General features: G+C 41.1%; 1 protein-coding gene and 1 long non-coding RNA gene across 10 annotated transcripts in view; one reads left to right on the top strand and one right to left on the bottom strand.

Moving 5' to 3' along the window:
* Positions 1–22,453, top strand: part of MOB3B (MOB kinase activator 3B) — a 204,907-nt gene that overhangs the window by 51,589 nt on the left and 130,865 nt on the right. Inside the window, exon 1 of one of the 9 annotated variants that reach the window (XM_045469833.1) lies at positions 10,524–10,648. The exons of the other annotated variants lie outside the window; for them this stretch is intronic. The gene's annotated coding sequence lies outside the window, so the exon portion shown is untranslated. Of the gene's footprint in view, positions 1–10,523; positions 10,649–22,453 lie in introns of those variants that run through there. 9 annotated transcript variants of the gene reach the window in all.
* The window catches only part of LOC123593641, a 66,424-nt gene that overhangs the window by 42,691 nt on the left and 1,280 nt on the right, over positions 1–22,453 (bottom strand). The window contains exon 2 of the long non-coding RNA XR_006710420.1: positions 8,059–8,131. This is a non-coding gene — a long non-coding RNA (uncharacterized LOC123593641). The remainder of the gene's footprint in view (positions 1–8,058; positions 8,132–22,453) is intronic.

Below are 22,453 nucleotides of genomic sequence, written 5' to 3'. Positions count from 1 at the left end.
ATAGCTTGGCTCAATAGGTCATTTCTCTCATGTGGAAGTAAAGATTAGTAGATAGCAGGAAAAGCTAAAGCATGCATATAAGAGGCCATGAGCAAACCAATTTAAGACAAGGCAGAAACCACCATAGAAGGCAGATAAAAAGATACATAGCATCAGGGCAAGAAAGATAAACATGGGGAACCTGTGGAAATGGTTGAGGCATTTTAATAGCAGACACAAGAGTGATGGTCACCAAACACTTGCTCCTACGGGTCAAGTGATCAAGCAATCCCTGAGTAGCAGCTTAGAGTGGGAACATAATTGATTGACCAGACCAATGAGCCCAAGTGCATCTATAGAGCATATTATTCATGGTATATTAGGCAGTATGAGCTTTATGTTCACATCAGTTCTCGCCCTCCACCCCTGACCCGGGTCCCATGGGGTGATATGGACATGAGCCCAGGTGGGCCCTCTGCACACAAAGGTCTGTTTCACAGGTGAGCAACACTGAGCTTAGGAAACCCCCAGTTTTATGGAGAGAACTGCCCATCCTCCTTTCCAGAAACAGTGCCATTATATTTATTACTCTAGAATGTAAACAGATCTTTGGGCTGGGGTCTTTACTGCTATAATCAGGAAACAAATGTGCTCTGTGATCTGGAGAGGGTTACCATCTCTTGTTTCCTAGGCTATTTGCTATGGCAAACATCCCAGAAAAGATAGTCTGATATAAGACTCACAGAAACACCACTGAGAATTGTCTCCCAATAGTAAGGACTCTTAGCTGCTTTGGCTGTCACGTGAGTTCACACAAAGCCAAATCCTATTTTATCTCCTGTTTAAATCCATATGAAACTCATGTTTTCCTTATTCCTTTACATTCTTTTTTTTTTTTAAGTTTGAGAGAGAGAGAGAGAGAGAGAGAGAGAGAGAGAGAAAATCCCAGTGAGGCTCCATGCCAATGTGGGGCTCAAACTCATGAACCACAATATCTTGACCTGAGCTGAAACCAGGAGTCTAACATGTAGCTGACTGAGCCACCCAGGTGCCCCTATTGCCTTTACATCCTTAAAAGCACCACTCTCCCCTTACACTAGCCTAGGTGACTTCTGCCCCTTGCCTCTAGAAGAGCAGAACTAATATAAAGCTGAAAAAATAGGTTATAGTCAGAATGTGGAGCCTTGAATGCCAGGCAAAGTTATTATCAAATAAGAAACCCTAACTCTGGGGCGCCTGGGTGGCTCAGTCGGTTAAGCGGCCGACTTCAGCTCAGGTCATGATCTCATGGTCCGTGAGTTCAAGCCCCGCATCAGGCTCTGGGCTGATGGCTCAGAGCCTGGAGCCCGCTTCCGATTCTGTGTCTCCCTCTCTCTCTGCCCCTCCCCCGTTCATGCTCTGTCTCTCTCTGTCTCAAAAATAAATAAAACGTTAAAAAAAAAAATTAAAAAAAAAAAGAAACCCTAACTCTCGGATGCCACAGGACCAGCGTTAATTTTGCTTGATCCAGTTATGCTTCTGTTCATTTGGGACATGACTGCCCAAGATACTGTAAATAATTTCCATTCATTGCCTCCTTGATGCTTAGCGAGGCACTGAATCTGAAACAGAGCCCTAGGCCCACCATCTAAACTAGCCCTGCCTGTTGTCTGCTCTTAGAATACCTGCTCTTATTTTTCTTAGCACACATACCATTTGTTACTCTATACTTTGTATGTGTGTATATGTGTGTGCTTAATGGCTTCTCTTCCACCAGACTCTAAGCTCCATTAAGGTAAGAATCATGTCTATTTTGTTCACTACGGCAAACCCAGCCTGCTGTAGCAGGTGCTCAAGAAATACTGATTGGGCAAATTAAATGTAGTTTTTTGACCCTCTTATTGTAAATAGGCTTGAACATCACCTTAGAAAGTTGGTACTTATATGGTTGGCAATAATTAGTAGTATAGAGTAATTCATATATAGAAGTATTTGCTATGACCGTTATTGTTAGTTATTTTTATCAATATTTAGATTGGATGCCAGTGAGACATTTTGTTGAAACCATCCACCTGGCAATGAGAAGTGCTAGTTTAAAGCTTAGATGAGCGGTCTATTTAAAAATAGTGGCAAGGCCAGTTTTCCAGGGTAGTTGATGTGTTGTCAGAGTTAAAGGCTAGGAGTCAAGTTTCTATTAACCGAAATATAATGGTCACTGCCACTGAGTGTCTCAGAGTCACAGGCTAGCTTATCCAGCGTGGGTACCTGGACCTGGCTGTGTGGATGTAATTTACTGGCTTGTACCCTGGTAAGCCTGATGCCTGGATATGAGCACCTACAGAATAGCCCAGGAATGAGTGGAATCCTGAGCTGTGTGTGTGTGTGTGTGTGTGTGTGTGTGTGTGTGTGTGTGTGAGAGAGAGAGAGAGAGAGAAAGAGAGAGAGAGAGAGAGAGAGAGAGAGAGAGAGAATAGGAGAGAGACAGATGAGAGATGAACAGGTGGAGTCAGAGGAGTCGATCTGTGCAACCTTCACATCCACAGGGCAGGTGCAGGTGCATAAGAGCAGGTCTGCAGGCAGGCAGACCTGAAATGCAGCAGAAGGGAATCATCCCGGGACCACTGCCTATGGAGATTTTATGATGACCTTTTAATGCAGATGCATTAGAGTGACTTCAAAGTTGGAGGCTAACTTTGTAATAAAAAAAAGTAGGCTAAAGTAAGGCTAACTGCTTTTTCATTTAAAGTTGAAATAAGCTGAAAATAATAGACTTAGCTCTCTGCTTACTGCTTCCCACCCATCAGCTTTGTACAGGAGAAATGTGCACTTCCTATGGTTTCCTGTCCCACCCGGATTTGTTTTGTTTCTTTTGTTTTAATATCGGTCCGTTATAACTAAAAACACAGAGACTAACTTCTCACCCCCACCTGGTAGGCAGCAGACTTTCGAGGAAACCCTGGAAGACCTTGTAGGATCAAGGTCTTCTGGGCAGCATGTGACTAGCCTTTCTTCTTCTCTCCTAACAAATGTTCATCTTTGAAGGGAGCCCTTGTGATGGATTCTTATAAGTTCTGTTTTCAGCCATCCTTAGCCTCAGACAATCTTGACAGGTTGTGCATTTTTTAGAAAAGTGTATGCTATTAAATGCAGTAACATCTCTCACTTGGGGCATCCCTGCCCCTGAAAGACTTATGTAGAATTTGGTCTAAACTCCAGTTCCTGGTGCTGCAAGTTCAACATAGCCCCTCACCCCTGCTCTGGCTACCCTTTTGCTTCCCTGCCCCTCTCATCTCTATTCTGCCCCTCCTTTTGCTTCTTTGTCCCCCTCACCCCTGCTCTGCACACTCTTTTGCTTCTTTGTTCCCCTCATCCCTGCTTTTGTTTGTTTCTCTACCCCAAACCTTTTGTTTGTTTCTCTACCCCTGCTCCTGAATGTGCAGCCTTCTCGCTTGACTCAGAATCCAACCTGGACTCTAAGTGCTCTTTCAACATCCACAAGGAATCAACATCTTCCTGGATCTATAGTTTCAGTAATGATTTCTTGAGAGGAGGGGAGGGACCACCTCAGCCATGCCCTCTGCACCACCTCACGTTCTACTGGCCCTCCCTGTTGCTCCAGCTGTACCCAGGTCCTGGTCTTTATGAATTTCTGAGGTTCCGGGTCCTCTTCTGCCCACACACATACCGAACATATCAACATACACCCACACGCCACATTAAATGTAATTTTTTTGTGGCAAGAAATGAGAAGCATTTTTATAATTTGCTCTTGAAATTGACTCTAAGTTACTCATTCAGTTTTGATTGGCTCTGATTTCTCGGGAGTTATTCAGTCATGTGTTGTTAAAAAGTGAGAAAAATTGACCTACCATTTGTTTTCAAATAGAATAAAATACCTTTGAATATTAGATTTAATAATGAAGGATATAAACATTATATGTATGTCAATTTTAAGTTGTTCTGTTTGCATTCTGGAGACAGTAATCTCTTTTAAGCCTTCACATCTTTATGTACACCCCATAAAGAGATAGATCATAGACACTGGGACCCTGTTTTGCAGTGGGTAAGACAGCTTTGGCAGGAGGCCTCTTCACATGGTAGACCCTCCAGGAAAAGTGTCCAGTCCCCATCATGGCTGCATCCCTTGCCTGAAACAGCCCCATCAGGCCAACCCACTTATCCCTCATGCCTTCTGGAATTATCATGAGTACAATTTTCTTTGTCTCATTACATATATTTTTGCAGATCCTACCTAAGTTTAAAAATAGCCATGTGGTGCATTCCTCATATAGGGGTTTTGTCTGGAACCTCAAGCAGTGTTTACAGAATGCTTCACTTGGGATGGAATTGGTCTGAAGTGTGGAGGGGGAGTGCAGACATCCTGGCAGGGGCACCTGCCTGGGTAGAGATGTAAAGGCAGAGGCTCGGATGGACCCAGTCTGAATGGCCTTGTAGGCTGTGCTGAACACGTGGGACCTTACCTCTTAGGCCCTGGGAAAGAACTGGCATTCCAGGAACCGGCTCAAATAGTAGACTCAGAGTATTGTTGGTTCTTCTTTTCCTTTCTCAGCTTCCTCCTCTCCCTCCTTGCAGGTATCATTTAACATCACTTTTTTTATTAACATCTGGATAAGCCCAGGTATCCAGGAAACCCCCAGAGGAGACTTGGTGTAAGCAGAACCGATGGAACAAACATCCAGACGTTATTTTGAATTTTGAGTGACCACTGGGCTCCATGTACTTTATGTTTGGATTATTCAGTGTTTTTCCCATCCTTTAATGTTAGTTCTCTTCAGCCAAATGATAAGGTTGAACAGGGTGGAAATTATAGGGTGTGGATCCCGGTGGTGTTTTAGTATAAACCGTCACTTCCATTCTTGTTGCAAAGCTTTGCAAGGGTCATTCCTGTTTTCTTTTGTTTTATGCTCCTGTCTTTGCACTTTGTTTACCATGCTTTTTGCTTCTTTGTTTTATTTTATCTTTTTTCCTTCCATCCACTGGTATGATAGCATTTTCTTTTCCTCTTGTTTTTTAGTATTTGCTTTAAAAAAAAATCAGTACCCTGAGTTTAAAAATCAGATATGCCACAAAACTGGATTTCCAGCTTTGTTTGAAAAGGTTGACCTGCATGACACTGGGTTTGTGTTCCCACGTGGCAATAAACTGTGAGAGCTGCCTTTTTTACACAAATTCACTCACCAGTTTACTGCAGGCTCCACTACACCCCGTTGCCTCCTTGGCCCTGAGAAGACATTTCATTTGAGTTGTTGCTTTCTTATACCAGCTGTTTACTCATTTATGTGGCCTAACCTGCCCCAGGAGGTATTTGACCTTGTTACCATTTTTTACCTGGAGTGTTTGGTGGATTTACATTTGTTATCATTACTGATATATTTTAATTCATGTCTGCCAAAGTCTTTTGTGCTTTCTATTTGTCCTACAGTTTCTATGTTTCTTGTCTCCTTTCTTGTCTTCTTTTGGGTTTATTGGGTTTGTTCTCTCACTCCACTTTTTTTCCTGTACACTTCGAAAGTTGTGTTATCTTTTCATTCTTTCAGTGGTTAACCTAGCATGTATCTTTAAAAGTTTTTTTTAACATTTATTCACTTTCGAGAGACAGAGACAGAGCATGAGCAGGGGTGGGGCAGAGAGAGAGAGACCCAGAATCCGAAGCAGGCTCCAGGCTCTGAGCTGTCAGCACAGAGCCTGATGCGGGGCTCGAACTCACAAACTACAAGATCACGACCTGAGCCGAAGTTGGACGCTTAAAACTGAGCCACCCAGGCGCCCCTACCTAGCATGTATCTTTAATGTACCATATTCTAAAGTGTTTAATGTCTTTATCTTCCTCTGAACAAAACCCTTCCCGTTTATGCCATACCAACTCCTGTGCTAAAAAGAAATCTATGTACTTTTTAAGCCCACAAGGCATCGTTTCTCTTATTGTTTATATAGTCAATGTTTGTATTGATTTATCTATATATTTACCATTTTGTATCCTTTTAAGTCTTTCTTATATCATGAGATCTTATGTCTTCATAATTTCTTCTTTTATCTCCATTTATATGTATTACATCTATGACCAATTGTCTTTTTCTTGGATTACATTGTTTAAATTTTCTTTAATGGGGATCTGCTAATGGCACATTCTTTCCAGTTTTACTTGTCTGTATAAATCTTATTTGGGTGTTATTTTTTTTTCTTTTTCTCCACTTTACTACTTTGGAAGTTACACATTCCATTTTTTTCTCCCTCATCCCCATTGCCACTTCCCCTAAAATTATAGTATGCATGACTAGCTTTAAATTAAAAAAAAAGTATTCAGAATCTCTATTCTCATACCAAACAATACAAGGACCTTGGAATATTTTAATGTACTTGTCCTTCCATATTATTGTACCTAATATTTTACTTCCGAGTTGTTTATAACTACCCCATAATTTTAAAAAGAAAACGTTTTAAACATTTGGTATTTACTTATTTACTATCATGTTTATTAGCTTCTTTGCTCATCATCATTTATCTTTTTTTCTCAGTTTACTTCATATTGAAATATATTATTATTTAATATTTTTTTCAGGGACCATCTGTGAATTGGACATTCTCTTATTTTTTGTAGGAATATGTCTTTATTTCAGCCCCATATTTGAACAGTAATTCAGTTAGATATAGAGTATTAATTTGACAACTATTTTCTTTTACCACTTTGAATATGTTATTCCATTATCTTCTGGCCCCTATGGCCCTGATTAAAAGTCTGCTGTTAATCTTATTGACATTATTTGGTTGGTAACCTATCTTTTTCTCTCTGGTTGCTTTTACAACTTTCTCTTTTACAACTTGGTTCAGTATTCTGCATTTTACCACAGTGGTGTCCAGGTGTGTGTGTGTGTGTGTGTTTCTTTTGAATCTTGCTTGACACTTGTGATGTTTCAAATAAAGAGTATAGGCATTACTTTAATTCTGTTAAATTTTCAGCCATTATCATTTCAGTATTGCTTCTCTCACAGTTTCCTACTCCTTCCTCATAGAATGCCAATTAAATGTATATTTTATTTTCTCAATCTACTTTTCATGTCTTACAACCTCTCATATTTTTCTATCTCCTTTTTTCTCTCTCTGCTACATTATGATTAATTTCTTCAGACCCATTTTCCACGATACTAATTCTCTTTTCAGCTATATCTAATATTCAATTTAATGTTACATTTTTAATGCTTAAAATTCTTTTTTTCTTAAAAATCTTGCCTTTCTTTTTTTGTTTATTTTTTTTTTTTTAATTTTTTTTTTCAACGTTTATTTATTTTTGGGACACAGAGAGACAGAGCATGAATGGGGGAGGGGCAGAGAGAGAGGGAGACACAGAATCGGAAACAGGCTCCAGACCCTGAGCCATCAGCCCAGAGCCCAACGCGGGGCTCGAACTCACAGACCGCGAGATCGTGACCTGGCTGAAGTCGGACGCTCAACCGACTGCGCCACCCAGGCGCCCCAGCCTTTCTTTTTTAATAGAGGGTTTTTTTTTGATAGTTTTTACTCCATCTTTTATTTAAAAAATAAATATAATTAGCTTATATATCCATCACATTATTCTATTACCACCAGCTCTTGGGGTGCTAATTCTTCTGCTTATTGTGAATGTGGCCTCTCCCTCTGGTTGTTTGTCTTGTTTGTTCAACAGGAATTATTTAATCTGAGGGAGTCTTGTGAGTCCTGAGTTAAGAAAATATTTCTACAGAGCAATTTGAGTTTATTTCTACACAGACTTCTCTGGTCCTGGGAACATTTTTATGGTGATTTAGAAGCTCTGGATTCTTGCACAATATAAACAATGTAAATTTAGGCCACATACTTGTGCATGCCACAGACTTGGTGTCTTGTTGTTTCATTAGATACATTTTTTTTTTCACCCTGAGACTGGGGCAGAATACACACTTTTACTTGCCTCTTCCCTGAGCTACTGGGGATCAGTGGTAGTTTTTCTGGCCCTATTTTCATTTTATTAATCCTACCTTGCACAGTCCCAGGTCCATGTCACCTGTCCTTACCTGGACATTAAAATACCAGCCCTGGCCCCAGCTGTATTCAGATTCAACTCACCTCTGAGGGATCGCAGTATTTACTGTCATGCCTACTACTTTGGCTTTGGAGTCTGTCCTCATTTCTGGCCTGTCTTTTAAACAAAAACAAAAACAGTTGTATTGTCTAGGTCTATGAAGTACATTCTCAAGAGATTCACATTGGGCTACATTTTTTGTATGTTTAGAACTGAATAAGGAGCTAGGTGAGTTAAGTATGACATTTTTTTTTTATAAACTAATTTGTTCACAAACTAATTATTGACTACCTATCATGTGCCTGGCTTTGTTATAGGTATGGGGGTATAATAAGAAACAAACAAAAAGTCTTTGTCCCTTTATAGTTTACATTCTCAAGGGAAAGACAAAACAAATAATAAAAAGGTACAGTAAAATCAGATAGAGTTATGAAGAAAACTAAGGCAGAATAATGGGGAAGAGAGAGAGGGAGACTGGGTTGGATCAAGTGTGCTTTACTTAGGATGGCAAAAGATGCCTCTCTGAGGAGATGACATTTGATCAGAGGCTTACATGAAGTGGTGAAGAGTCATGCTGATATCTGGGGTAGCATCCCGGGCCCCCACAAGAAGCATAACCAAGTCATGGATTAGCTTTTCAATAAATTTATTAAGGCAACACCTGTGAACCAAACCAGTATTCAGTACAAAATGAAATGTGGGTCCCCTTCTTCATAAATAACATATTAAGAATTTCAAGTCAGCTACAGTGGAGCATCCAACAAAGTGCATGGCCCTTTTGAGTAGTCTTCTCCAACTTCAAAAGAAAATGGGGAGGGAGCTGGTGGGAGCCTGGAAGAGAGCCCTCAGATTGTGACTCAGGTCGAACCCCAAGTGAAAGACAGAGGAGAGGAAGGAAGATGGAGTAGAAGCATTCTAGGGTGTTTGGCAAGGCTGTGGGAGAGTCCATGAGCCAAAGACACCTGTCAGGTGAATTTTTCATCTCCCAGGAACAAGCTTGCCTTATAGTACCCTTGCCATGATCAGCCACTGACTAGGAGTAGATTGTGGGAATCGTGGCTTTGGCACAAAAGTAGAAATGGATTTCAGAGCACAGCAGCTGCCGACTCTTGCTCCTTATGTGAGATGTATCCTCAGGGCAACCACACTGGGTGGAGAACTTTCCAGGAAGAGGGAACAGTGATTGCAAAGGGTCTTGTTATGGGTTGAATGATGTCTCTCCCAAATTCATATATAGAAGTCCTAAGCCCTAGTACCTAAGAACGTGACCTAATTTGGAAATAGGGCCATTTCAGTTATAATCGGTTAAGACGAGGTCATACTGGAGTAGGATGGGCCCCTAATCCATTAAGACTGATGTCCTCTTAAAAAGGGGAAGTTTGGAGACAGACACACACACAGCAAGAACACCATGTGAAGATAAAGTCAGAGACTGAGGTGATGTGTCTGCAGGCCAAGGAACATCGAAGATTGCTAGCAAAACGCCAGAAGCAAGGAGAGAGGCATAGAATAGATCCTTCCATAGCTCCTTCAAAAGGAGCACAGCTATGCTAACACCTTGATTTTAGATTTCTAGCCTCCAAAACCATGAGACAATAAGTTTCTGTTATTTAAGCCATCCAGTCTGTGGTACTTTGTTATGGCAGCCCTAGCAACCTAATGCAGCCCTGAAATGATAGTGAACTTGGTGTGTTATAGAAACATCAAGGCCAACGTGGATAGAGCAGGTAAGTGAGAGGAAGAATTATAGATGAAGGAAAAGTATCCAGAGACCAGATCTGTAAATTATGTCTTTGTGAACCAACATAGCAAATTTGGTTTTATAGCGACTGTAATGGGAAGACTTTACAGAGCTTAGAGACCGGAGTGAAGGGAAAGAGGAGAGTAGAACAGTCTCTCTTCTTTCTCTCACTCATTGTGTATATTTTGCCCTTTGCTTTTGTTTGTTTGCCTGGAGCAACTAGATAACTCCAGTTGCTAGTTTTGGAGATGGGAACAGTGGATACAGAGCTTGTGTGGAATTTACAGGAATGGAAATTTGGATGTTTGACATGTTTAGAAGTTTCACACTGTTTTGCAACTTGCTTTTTAAGTTTTGTGGACTAATCTTTCCATCTCAATACAAAAATTTTGGTCTCATTATATTTTGAGGGCTGCCTAATGTTTCTTATATGGATATACCACTCTTGATTGAACTAGCTCCCCCTGAATGGACTTTTGGGTTGTTTTCCTTTTTTGTGTGCAATTGCAAATACTGATGCTTAAAAGCCACATTATTTACTCTTACTGCATAACAAAATACCCCAAAATTTGGTGGCTCAAAAACAACAACATATATTGTCTTTCAGTTTCTTTGGGTCAAGAATCAGGGCACAGCTTATCTGGGTTCTCCAGTTCAGGATCTCTCACAAGGCTGTAACCAAAGGGTAAGCTGGGGCTGCAGTTATCTGAAGGGTGGAATGTGGAAGGATCTCCTCCTAAGCTTACTCAATGGTTGTTGGCAGGTTTCAGTTCTTGGTGGACAGTTGGTCTGAGAGCCTTCATTCTGACTACTGACTGGAAGACACCTTCAGTTCCTTGTCATGTGGACTTCCTCAAAGAAGAGCTCACCACATGGCAGCTGGCTTCGTCAAAGTGAGCAGGCAAGAGAGAGTGAAAGAATATGAAAGCAAGACAAATCAATCTTCTATAACCTAATCTCAGAAGTGCTCCCCATCTCTCTTGCCAAGTCTTATTCTCTAGAAGTAAATCACTAGGTCCAGCCCTTACTCAGACAGAGAGGATGATTCAAGAGGCATAGATATCAGGAGGAAGAAATCATTGGGGACCCTCCTAGCAATCTGCTTGTCACAATAGTCCCACTATATGTGTCCTTTGATAGATTGTTAAGGTGGGTTTGCTAAGGGTAACGTTACACGTATTTTAAATTTTCAAGTGTAACGTGAGATTTCTTTTTAAAAGCTTTGCTCCAGATTTCAAGGCGCATTTTGAAAGGACTGTTTACTATTTCCTAAGAAGGAGAGATTGTAGATCCTCAAAGAGGCTTTGGCAGATTTTGTCGTGAGCATCTCTTCCCTTGCTGTCTTCTTTTTCTTGCCCCTCCAAAATTTCCCAGAACAGGAAATAACTGTGGGTCTTGTAACAGAAAGAATAGAAAGGTTCTAACCAGCAGGTACATGCCATCCCCATCATCATGGCACCTAGTCTAGGGTATGCAGACCTGGGTTGTGCCATTAAAAAAAAATGTCATTGCCTTAACTCATTTCCTGGCTTGGGTGAGGTGTTTCCACCCAGCCTTGGTGAGGAGGATGAAAAAGTAATATCAGAGAGAGGTAGGTTGGCTGATGAGGTCTAGGGAAAATCCACTTGAATCATTTCTTCTAAATCCTCAGTCCTCAGGAGTTTCTGGTAGGCCATGGAATAATGAGGTGTACGTTTATTTCTTTATTAGTCAGAAAGCACCTTTACTTACAAGGACCTGCTTATGTTTACTGGGATATGGTTGGAGGAAATGCAGATTATCATTAGAATTACTTTGTCTCCCTCCCACACAATTTGAGGTGGCTTTATAAAATTAAATACATCCTAAAGCTAGACTATTATAAAAATGAAAAGATTGGTCTTCCAAGAGTCTGTGGCTGCAATCAGGTCAGGTGCCTAGCTGGAAAGCTCAGGCTGTGTTGGCATCTTACCAAATGGATGCCAGGATGCCTTCCTCTTGTGAACAAGGTGGGGTTAGGGGTGGAACTGGAGTAAGATGATGATGTTGAGGGATCATGTTGATGGAGGCCATCATCTAATTTTCCAGTTTGTGGCTAGCCCTTTGGGTGGAGAAGGATCTGGAATTCCCTTTACTCTGCCCCCATTTTCCACCTTCTGGTCCCCGTGTTGCCCCGAGAAGCCACTGGGTCCTCTCTGATATGGATCAGTTTAGGGACCTCACTCTCAGGGCAGCATTTCCATCTCGGCTTGTGATGCCAGCACGGAAAGCTTTGCTTACTGGAAATGTTGAAGGTCAAGGCCCTGCCTCCTTCCTGTCTGGGCCCTCCTGCAAGCCTAGTGCTGAGAGAGCGAGTGAGCGAGCGAGGCTTGCCGAAGGTGGAATGACTCCATGTCCCAGCACGACCTCGCATTCCCCCTCTGCCCTCCCCCAGACGCCTTCACAGGTTGTGCTCACGTTTCACAAGATTACTTCACTAGATGAGAAAAACGTGTATTCTGTGCAGGACAGCTAGCCCAGTGGTGCGGATTGCATTCCCTACAGAAAAGAGAATCTGACTGTAGTACCCTTTCAAAACTGAAATAAATCAGGGCTCCTTGGCTCCACTGGCTTGGTCTGTTGGTTTTTGTCTTTTTCTAGAAGCCACGGTGGGTTAGGGAAAACTAGGGGAGACCAAACGAGGATCAGCTCACTATATAATCACTTACAATCTCTGGAGTGGGGAAACAGCCATCTTGTGATTTAAAATATAAATATTTGCAAATGATTGTATCTTGATCAGTTATATAAAAATCTGCATTTGACATGTGCTAAAGTGGCTGTTAGATTTTCTTCTTCTTTTTTTTTAATATGACAGCTTTGTCTTTGTGGAACTCTGTATTTTTCAGTCTTCAACTATATTAAGCCTTTGAATTTTTTTTAATTGACTAAAGTTGGTAGAAGCAATGTTTGTAGTTTTGCTTATCAGAGTTTTTATAGATTCTTACACCACCTTCTTCCAAAAGGAATTTGAGTCATCTGGCACTTATATAAAATCAAACACTAATAAAACTCAGTGAGTTGCCTTTTTTTTTCTTTTAAAGAATAAAATGCAGTTAGAAGGAAATAGAGTAGGAGGTAGTAGCAAACACCTGTTTTGATCTCTTGCTGGGCGGGTGTTGTTTTCCTAGGAATGGTCACTGTGCTTCTGTTTTTCCTCCTCTCTCTTAGAGCAAAGAGGAAATCTCTTATGGAGGCTTCTCAATAGACATATTGATGAATGTAGAATCTTAAATGAAAAGGAAGTCAGTGGATGTGGCTTCCTGGACTCTGTGCTTGGACGAGAAATAAAGTGAGTCCTCACCACAGGGGCTTGGCTCAGCCCAGTGCCTGCGGCCACAGTTGTTTTCCATGGCTTTACTTGAGCAGTTCACTTCTCTGGGCAAAAGTTCTCCATGCCTTTGGAAGGTTTATAGGCTTCCCCCCACCCCCCGCCCCCTCTAGCTTTTATTGTTTTTAAGAAGAGTGGGCCACCCTCACTTGTCATTAAAGAATAGTGTGAGGGAAAATAAATACAACTATCCAAAGAATAAAAACAGGAAGAACAAAAACCACTCCCCTAAATGAATGAAAAAATTACCCCCATCCCACTTTTGTGTGGTAACTGTTTCCATGCAAGGTTGATTTAGAAACTATGAGAAGGTTTTTTTCTCTTTGATTTTTGGTTGTCTATTTTTAACATTTCTGGCAAGTCTACACATTGTGCTTACATAAGAAAATCAGAATGGAGATATTTGGTATTTAAAAAAGCACCCATTGACTCAGGATGAGTTTTCTGGCACTGCTGTGAGAAGAGCTCAAATAATAGGCATAAATGTCTAATCAGCACAGGCTTGCCTGCCAACTTCTCCCTCTGGGCCCTGGAAACACTTCCTGAATCAAGCCCCTGCCCTCCAGAAAGTCTCCCCTGCCTGGTGGCAGGAGGGAGGTGCAGAGCATTAGCTCTGATGAGGGAAAGCCTGCTGTTCCTGGCAGCCAGGGCATGGCTAAGGTGGATCAGCCTTTTCACTAATCATGGACGATTGCAGAGTACCTCCAGGGTGGCCGACCCACTGTTAGCCTCTCTCCACCCACTGCCTCATTTTGTCACCATCACAAGCCTGCCAGGTGAAATCCACTAGGAGTGTTTTTCTAAGAGAGGGAAAGCAGAAAGCCTAGAGTTTTCTGTCCAGAAGGGACGGGGCACACATGAATGAGTGCATTCAAGAAAGCAGTGTTAATGATAAGAATTAAAAGCCAGTGCTTATGACAGACCTATTTGTGCCTGGTGCTCTGTCACATGCTTTATTTGGATAATGGCATTTCAATCTCTTAGAAATACTATGTGATAGAGAATTAATTCTATCCCCTTTTATAGAAGAGGAAACTGAAGTTTAGCGATGTTGCACAAGCTCAGGAGTCCACAGTGCTGAAAATGATAGATATGGGAGTCAACCCAGGCTGTCTGATCGTACACTCATTTACTTAACCACCAGCCTGTATAATAGAGGGGCCCACAGACACAGGCAGGGTGTGGTTAACTGGACCAGGCTTTCCATTGGTGGTGTAGCTGGTGGACCAGTCAGGGAAAGGGCCACCCTCTCTATTTCCACTGTGATTCAGGTAAGCCTTCCTTCTTCCTAAGGACTTTTTCTGTCACTTTACTGCTGGACATTCATCTTTCCAGATGGCCACATTTCTCCCCTGACCATTCTCCTCAGTAAATGAGTTTTGGCCCAGGGACTCCTGGAGAGGCTAGGTCTGGTGTGTCAAACTCCCTTTCCTAGGGAGTTCTTAAACGTTGGAATGCATCAGAGTCCATACATCTGAAGGTGAGGGGCAGGACCTTAGCGTCTGCATTTTGAACAAACATCCAGATGATTTTGGTCTTCTGTCATTTATGATGGTCCCTAGGAGGTCCAGGGGGAACTTGATAGTCAGTGGACAGATGGCTCTGGGTGAATAGGGGGTGTATTTTTTTTCTTCAGCAACCATTCACCTTCTACCAGAGACCCCAGAGCTCGAAAGGAGAGAAAGAACAAATGGGAGGCAGTGTTGGGGGAAGAGTGTTGAACTCAAGCAGAGTGAGTGGAACTCATAAATATTTGTTGAGAAGCAAGGGTTCAAATGAACTTAATAAGAATGAGTATAAACCAAGCCAGATTAGGGAAGGGTCAGGAGGGAAGGTAAAGAGGTGGGTTGAAACTTCACCTGAGTGACGGCTTGTGTTTGAAGTCTGATTTGATGGAAACTCAGGGGCTCCCAGATGGGTGGGTGGGCCCTGACCATAGGTGGGTCAGAAGGGGAGGAGGGCATGAGAATCAAAAATGATTCAGACTGTTTTGGTGCAGTGGAAGGGTTAAATATTCAGAGCTTTGTAGCAAAGGGGAGACAGGGTCACTTGCTAACAGTGTGGTCAGGAGAGCCTGCCTGGAGGTGGTGGCAGATGTCTAGGCCTTAAAGACTGAAGAAGGATGATGACAGGCGGGCCAGCCGAGGAAAGACCAGGGCAGAGATTTAGTCACTGACAGGTGCAGTGGCCATTAGCGGCCTGGTGCACTGTCTGCTCTATAGAGCCAAACCTGAAGGTCCTCAGGGAGGTTTCTGTGCCTGTTGGGAGGGGTAGACTAAGAGTGAGTGTCCTTCTCCCTGTTTATACCACAGAAGAGAGAATTTTTATCTATTTTTCTATAATTGGGTTCCACATAAGGTTTTATTTGGGAGAAATGGACTGTCTTGCTTAAAAAAATAAAAGCCTTAAAAACCACCCAAATCCACCACCGGGGGATTAAAATATAAATAAATAAATAAATAAATTAATTAATTAATTAATTAATTAATTTATATAATATAATTATATATAATATAATGATATAATAATTTGGGGGCCCTTTTGAAGGGTGCTTAGGTGTCAGCTTTGCTTAACCATTGAAGAGACTCATGGCTTTGTGGAAAGAACACTGGCCTCAGGGTTCAGACTTTGCTTTTAGCCCTAGACTGTTCTAACTGTGGTTCTCACCTCACTTTTCTGGATATGAGGCATGTCTGTTTCTGTTTTTGTATTTAATACATTAAGAGGTTGCATTGAACACACACACATATAATCTAAATAATAATAAATAATATCTAATAAAATCTAAAAAAAAAGTTGAATTAAGTGATTTTTGAGGGTTCTTCCTGCTGTAAAATCATATCAGCAATGATCTTGCTTACAGGCCTCCCAACATACACACAGGTGGGTAGCAGGATCATGCTTGAGGAAAGTGAATTCCTTGGTACTCTGCAGGATGGTGGGGACACAGGTAAGGGGCCACAATGCCTGCTGCCAGGACCCAATGTGAAGGGGTACAAAGTGGACAAGGATGGATGTAACAGAGGCCTGGGGATGGGCATCAAAGTCACAGAAGCAGAATTTGCACCAAAGAAGGTAATAGGATACATTTTCTTCTTCCATTAGAAAAAAAATTACCCAAGCTGATTGACCTCTTTTCTTCCCCATTATTTTTTCTTTGAGCTATATATTTTAAACTTTTTAAACAAAGCACACAGGTAGAGATTTTTGCAACACTATGCAAAGATCTTTACAAAGATCTACCATGAATTTTTAAACATTCTTTTAAGGCTGGACATAGTTCCAAAGGACCTGACTTTTTTAGTGAATGCTGGAAAATGAAAACCTGTGAGCTGTTTAGATTGGCCTGGGGAACCACGTGTCCAGTGGCTGCTGCTGACCTTGTGTCAAATATCTCTGTTTTCTGAAAAGCTTTCTTTGTTTGTTTGTTTGTTTTTTAATATGAAATTTATTGTCAAATTGGTTTCCATACAACACCCAGTGCTCGTTGATCATGTCATCCTGATTCCGGGAGCATTGCCCTCTCCACTGGAGAAGCAGCTGTTCATGGGTGCAGTATTTGATTAGCCATCACTTAGAAACACAGTTCAACTGCAAAACTAATGACTTCTTATTTGTGCTGGGTCCTGTGTTAGGTACTCAAACTGCAGTAAAGTCTAGGGTGTGATCCCACCCTCACAGACTGATGGAGGGGCCAGACATGTGAGCTCAGGAGTATAGTGTGAGGTCAAGATATGTGTGTGTGCGAGAGAGGTATGTACAAGAGGCGGAAGTCACAGGACAATGATAATTGGCCTCTTCTTCTTTTTCCCCCTTCTTTCTCCACCTTTCTCCCCTTACTTTGTACCAGAGGTTAAATTTAACTCAGAGAGAAATTTGTGCCAAATGTGTTTGGCAAAGAAGAGGCCTTATCTGGGTTGAAGTTTCTAGATTACCCATGGAGAACACTGGTGATATGTTCCTGAACAGTAGCCACATACAGCATGGGACTATAAAGTCTGCTGCTCACTGACTATTGGGGAAGGTTTATAAACACCTCACAGATGAGTGGGTACTCTGTTCTGAGCATTCTCACTCTTTTTTTTTTTAAGTTCACCTATTTATTGTGAGAGAGATAGCGTGTGCGTGCACACACATTCACATGAGCTGGGGAGGGGGGGAGAGAGAAGATAGAGATAACGCAGAGCCGGATGTGAGGCTCAGTCCCATGAACCAGGAGATCATAACCTGAGCTGAGATCAGGAGTTGGATGCTTAATCAACTGAGCCACCCAGGCACCCCAGGAAGTTTATTTTTAAGTGAATTTTAGATGACTTCTTTTTAAAATTTGTATTTTTTTTTTAAGTAAGCCCTATGCCCAACATGGGGCTGTGTGGCTTGAACTCACAATCCTAGACAAGGAGTCGCATGCTCTACCAACTGAGCCACCCAGGCCCCCTGAGCGTTCTCTTTATGCCTGCAGCTGAACAGTAACTGAGACAGATGCTCCCTGTGACTGGGTTATCTCTCTTGTCTGAGAAAACCCTGGAGAAGACTATGTGCCTGGTATGTAGGCACAGACTTCCTGCAGATAAATTTTAAGTTGTATCTTGTATAGGGCTCTCCTTGAATTGATGTCGCAATGAGTCTCTACCAAAACCCAGCTACCTTTGCAAACCAGGCTGCACAACCTAATATTGGGGTCTCCAGGATGGCCACCAATACACAAATAATGCCACTCTTCTCTACATGGCTTCTGAAGAAGTTAACGCAACAACAAAAACAGATATCAGCTTACGGAAGCCAGAATGGAAGACAAATCTCTAGGTCTGTTAGCCAAATGAGCCTGCTAATACACCCCAGAGTTACCCACTTTTTCCCATGCAGCACTGGAGAGAGCAGGCTTCCTCCATTCAGAAAGTTGGGGAAACCGCAAATAGCACACTCCTTGAAGGCAGGCAGCTCCCAAGAGCTGGATGAGCCAGCTGAGCATGCCCAATTGATACTGGTAAAATTTACCAATTAATTACTCCTTCCACTTCCCCTAGCCAACGTTAGTAAAAAGAGAAAGACCAATTGTGTACCTAGGGAAGATTCTTCCTCATAAAATCCAGAAGTGGGAGAACAGAACTCTGCTCCCAAATTTTCCAAGAGTTTATATATTTTAGGGTCAGATGCTCAGCTCTTACAAGAAAGAAGTCAAAGAACAGATCAGATTATGTTTGGGATCCCGCATGATCACGAAGCCACCTGAAACCTAACAGAAGTCTGGATTAATAAGTATGACACTTGACATTTGCCCATCTTTAGTACATTTTCTCACTTAGCCCCAAACACACTGTGATATTGATACTCCTGCCCTCATTGATTCAAAGAGAAACTGAAACACAGAGACAGTGTTTAACTGAGGAGGGTAACCAGTTGAGGGGTGGAGTTTGGACTCAAGACTGTATCTTTCTGACTGTAGAGGTAGGGTCTGGCACAGTCCTCCATGGGCCCATATCCTTTTCAATTACTTGTTTGAGTCCATTTTACTTCAGACCTCTTTTTCAGTTGTGGAATGTTCAGACATGTAGAGAGGATGGCATCATTAATTATTTGTCTCAGTTTTATCTCTGTCTTACCCTCTATATCCATCTGTTTTCACCAAGGCCAGTTGAAAAGCCCACAGGTAGATGGTTGTCTTTTCTCTCTTGAGAGTTTCTGAGGGTGCAGTTGAATCCTCCAGCAGGATCACTCTAGCAGAGGTCACAGCTGAGTTGTAATCTGATGTGTTGTATTAAATGTAAAGCATTTTGAAGGTTAAAATGAGGAGCTTTTATACTCAGTTCTCAAAAGTGAAGGATTACTGGGAAGGCAGGACGGATATAATTTGCCCTAATAATGCACTAGATTGTGTTATATGCAGAAACACTGGAGCTATCTTACAGTATTGAGCTAACCAGGCTATAGATGTAGGAGAATATTGATGCATCATCAAATCACTTAGATTACTATTTCTTTTTGCCTGAGAATCAGAAGTCTATCCAAATTGAGCAAGAAGGAAGCATTTGATTTGTTTCCTCTTATGCAGGGCTCCCATCATCCCTATTCCCTTGCCCTGTTTCTTACTCATAAACACATATTTGAATGGAATCATTTTCCCTGACTTCATGAAATTTCTTCATGTTCTGTCATCAGTTGTGGTTCTCATTGTCATTAGTCCCTGTGCCCATACTGCATAATGATTTTCCATTGATGAAGTGATTTCACTATCTCTTTAATTTTTACAGTAATATGGAGAGATAAGTGCTGTTATCTTTAAAGCAAAACTGATGCTAAAAAAGGGTGTCTTGTCCAAAGACATAGCTAGTTAGAGTCATTGCCAGTCAGAATCCAGCTCTTCTGAATCTAAACCACAAAGGTTCAAGAAATATAAGGCTTTGGTAGTGGCACATGACCAGGTACATAGGGCTAAGTCTTTGTTTCTCCCATCCCTTTCCCTAACCTAGAAAGTTCCTCTGTTAGAGGAAATTGCCCTAGAAGTTCCTCTGTTTTTGTTTTGTTTATTTGTTGTTTGTTTTTCATTTTGTTGTTGTTGTTGTTGTTGTGAACTACCCAAAATGTCTAGAGAAGCAGTCTTAATTAAAGTTAGAATTTTGGAGTCAGCCTGCCTACTTACAAGTTCTATGACCTGAGACAAAGTTTTAATCTCACTGTGTCTCAAGTTTCTCTAAGTGTAAAACACGGATAATAATAATACCTAACTCATAGAACTGTTAAAAAAAATAAAATAGATTGCAAAATAAATATTAGTTATTGTTACTGTTACATAGTTAGGTTGAATAGAATTTTAAGCATTCTAAGATTTATCTTAGAAGCTGTTTGGCCTCTCAAGAATCTGACTCTCTGTTAAAACTAGCATCATAATATGATTCAAAGGATGATGATGGTAATCGCAGACCAGATTACACAGTGCTTACTGTGTTCCAAACATTTTACATATGCCCTTTCAAATGATCAGCAACCTGTAGATGCTGTGCTCTTAGCTATTGAGTTATATTGCTCTAAATCTTGCCTGCAGTTGGTCTCACTTTTACCCATCTCCCCAAGCTAAAAATAGTATTGTTTGAAAATAAGAACTGTATTTTCCAATTTACAGTCTTCTAGCCCATTTTGTTCTCTCTGCTCCCCTTCAAAGATCTCTTGCAGTGGTTCCAGATGTCATACATAAGTTCCCATAGTGCCGGGTATAAAAATTTTCCAGATCCTGAGACTCAAATTCACTCAGCGTGGCTAAGAGTAAATAAGTCTGTTGACAGTTACAGGAACCAACTTCCTTGAATTTGTACATTTTTCCTTTAAAGCAAGACTTTTCCAAGAATGAATTGTCATACCCTGTCTCAAAGAGAAAGAAGGAAATGGTAATTGACGATGACCTTTATCCCAGTATCTGATAGGGGTTCTGAGTGACATCACACCAGCTGGTATACACCTGTGCTTTAACAAGCAAAATCTATTTTTTACTTGCCTTAATTTTTTTCTTTTTTGAGTTAAACAACAGAAATTTATTTCCCACAGTTCTGGAGGCTGGAAGTCCATTGCAGCATGGTTAGGTTCTGGTAAGAGCTCTCTTCCTGGTTTGCAGATGGCTGCCTTTTCACTGTGTCCTCACACAGCGGAGAGAGTAAGCACTGGTGTTTCTTCCTCTTCATATAAAGGTACTAATTCCACCATTGTGCTCCACCCCCATGATCTCATCTAAACCTAATTACCTCCCAAAGGCCCCACCTCCTAATACCATCACATTGGGGGTCAGAGTTTTACATATGAATTTTTGGGGCACACATTCAGTCCATAGCAGAAGCAGAATACAAATTAACAATATTTGAAATCAAAATAAGGTTATCATTGCAAGTCTTGTAGACATTTAAAGAATAATAAGGGAATATTATGAAACTTCATGTCAATAAATTCAACAAACAGATGAAATGGAAAACTTACTTAAAGGACACAACTTTCTGAAACTGGCACAAAATGAGTTAAAAAAATCTGAATAAAAATCTGAAAATGTAATTTAGTTTACTATATGTTAAAAATTAAATTTAAAAATGAAACAAAATCTGCCTTAATTTTTAAATTTCAGCTATTATAGTAGCTGTCATTCCCTCCTATCCTCCGTTTCCTTATTTTTACATGCCTTAGGTATTGGGTCCTCAAATCCTATGTCGATTTTTTTTAACTAGAAATATTTTTAGCTAGTGCAAAGATCTGGAAATAATACCACAAGTGGTTACTGAGTTGGAGAAGTTTTTCTCCCCTTTAAAAAATTAATAAAATAATTAAGATGTCTTTCATAAATACTGAATGGGTCAACTGAGCATTTATCTTCTAATAATTTTACCTTCACTTTTTTTTTTTAACTGCCTCAGGATTGAATCCATTCTGTCCAAGGTTGGATCAAAGATTTGCCATCTTCCTCATTACTGGGAATCTGAGCCAATCTCTCCTGGGCTCCAGAAGGCCTATATTTAGGAGAATGTTATTCCCTTTAAGAAAACATTTTTTTTAAGTCTGTCTTTTCTTCAGCAGAACCTAAAAATGTCATGAATTAAACCACACCAAATAAATCCTACCCACTTTTATCCTTCTACCCTTTTCACTTTTTCTCCCCACCAAGCATCCTCTTCTGAATGGTGACGTCACTATGTCTGTGAGTGAATGGTGAACCGTCACAAGTCTCTGCTGTAGCCACCCATACATTGATCGATCACTGCTGTTGCTGTCATTGTGGTGCACAAGGTTGCATGTGATGTTTTCCTCTTCAGAACATTTACTCCCATTTCTAATGGTAGAATGTCTGTGCTGGTGACTGAATAAATAAGTGACTGAACCAGTAAGAGGGTAACTTAAATGTTGATGTTGAAGAGGGAGGAAATGTCAGAAATGACAGGGAGGGTCGTGTGACAGACTTCCATAGGGCTGTACCTGCTTATACTGACTTCATATGGTTCAGAAATAGCATGGCCATTTGGAAACTCAGAAATCATGCATGTCTTTGAAGATTAAAATGAGGCAAGTGTGTTTCTCCCAACTAATCTAAAATGCAGTGATATGGTGGCTTGAAGTTGGGGAGGTATATTGGGGGAAGAAAACAACAACAGAGCTGCTTCTCAGACAGGAATCTCTCTGATTTTGGGTTGCCTTGTGAGCAAAGACAGCACTTATTGAGTAGGCAGAAATAAAATGGTACAAAAAGGTTGATGGAATCACATTTTTAGGCGTGTCTGTTATTGGAGCCTAGGAAGGTCAGATGATATTCATTTCATTCACACACTCCTTTAAAGTAAAAACCTTAACTACTTTTATTCAGTTTCTGGGGTGTCATAAA

This window comes from Leopardus geoffroyi, chromosome D4, assembly GCF_018350155.1.
Source record: "Leopardus geoffroyi isolate Oge1 chromosome D4, O.geoffroyi_Oge1_pat1.0, whole genome shotgun sequence".
Lineage (NCBI taxonomy): Eukaryota > Metazoa > Chordata > Mammalia > Carnivora > Felidae > Leopardus > Leopardus geoffroyi.
Note: the sequence above shows the minus strand (reverse complement) of the source record. Positions and strands in the feature narration are given on the sequence as shown.